Genomic DNA, 1,653 nt, shown 5'->3' on the forward strand with positions numbered 1-1,653 from the left:
ATGTAATCCGCCACTCTGGTAATCTATAAAATAACAAAATTCTAATCAAGTACTGGAATCGATGAAATCGATTGTATATTTTACAAGAAAGAAAGAAGACGAAAACGAATAGTATTGACTATGAGAGAAATCGATATTATTGATTTGCTAATTGGATTCCAATCACGCGCACATATATAAAGGCCTCGCTCCCCCATGAAAAAAAAAAAAGAAAAGCGGTATTTTGAAATTTGATAGCGCAGAGTATTGATGAGAAGGAAAAAAAAATATGAGAATAGCTGAATTGACGTGCATGAAAATTTACAATTTTAAATTTACAATTTCAATTTTAAAAGGTAAGAGAAGACACGATGAAAGGAATCATTACATTAGGAGAGAAAGTAACAGGAAAATTATAAAGCCAAGCCGAGGTTAAAAGTATTTCAATGAATAATGAGGGAGAAAAAGCTCAAAGTCGAACCAAATGAAATTCAGAACGGAATCAGTGAATATGACATGAAAACAGAATCATGTTATTAGAGGTAAAAGCGGAAGTGAAACCGTACGAGTTTTAATTATATAATCAAGAAGAAACCTAAGATTTTAGGTTAAAAGAAAGTTGTAAAGAGTCGATTAAATTAGCGGCAAAAGTTTAACAAATTGGCTGTTAAAGTAATAAAATTTACAAATTTGAATAAGTTTGTATGACGTAGGCAAACATGCGTTCAAACGTTTGCAGCAAGGTCTCGTCTTTGCAGAGAGAAATTCAAAGTATTTAGGACAGCATTTTAGTAAATAATTTTATATGATAGACAAATAGACATACATACATACATACATACAGACAGGCAGACAGACAGATAGACAGACAAATAGATAGATAGACAGATAGATAAAAAGGTAGACAGATATGGAGAGAGAGAGAGAGAGACGAGAGAAAGACAGATGCACACACAGAAAGAAGAGTATCTAATCAGATAAACACTGACTTAGAGGTCAGTTTGATCAGCTCACGTTCATAATGTTGTGTTTCTCGTTCTTGAACCGTGAGGCTCATTGCATTCTTGAGCAAGGTACTTCGTTTCACGTAGCTCCAGCATAGTCAACTGAATAAGAATACCACTCGATCGACTGCTAGTGAAACTCTCTCCTCATTGCAGTCACATCCTTGATGTAATTCTGTGTCAAAGAGGAGAAGGAGGAGTAGTTTGAGGGCGTTCTGTATCTGCTCGTGACTATAGGTTCATCTGAAACAATTAGCGAACGCATGGTGTATGCAACAATATCACACACGTTCGCAATGTTGTCGGTAGAAGTTCCACTCAAGCGTTCTATAGAGGATTAGTGAGACGAAGTTCTTGGGGAGACACTGGGCGTCAACGAGAATGAGTAGGGATGGTCTGTTCTAGAGGACTTTCGGGCCGGGGCCCATGAACAACGCTTAGAAATCCCTGGCCTGGCAGTGCTACGGGGCGACATAGCCGGTTCGGGATAAACTCATGGAAGTGCCGTCAACCGGGCTTGCCCGAGATGCGTGCAAAACTATTATGAATGGAGAAGTTTAGATCTCTTTTTTTTTTAATGAACTCGTTCACATTGTTTAGAATAGCAATATATATTTATGTGCGTGCATACACACACACACACACACACACACACGTATATATATATATA

Source organism: Octopus bimaculoides, chromosome 14 (assembly GCF_001194135.2).
Source record: "Octopus bimaculoides isolate UCB-OBI-ISO-001 chromosome 14, ASM119413v2, whole genome shotgun sequence".
NCBI lineage: Eukaryota > Metazoa > Mollusca > Cephalopoda > Octopoda > Octopodidae > Octopus > Octopus bimaculoides.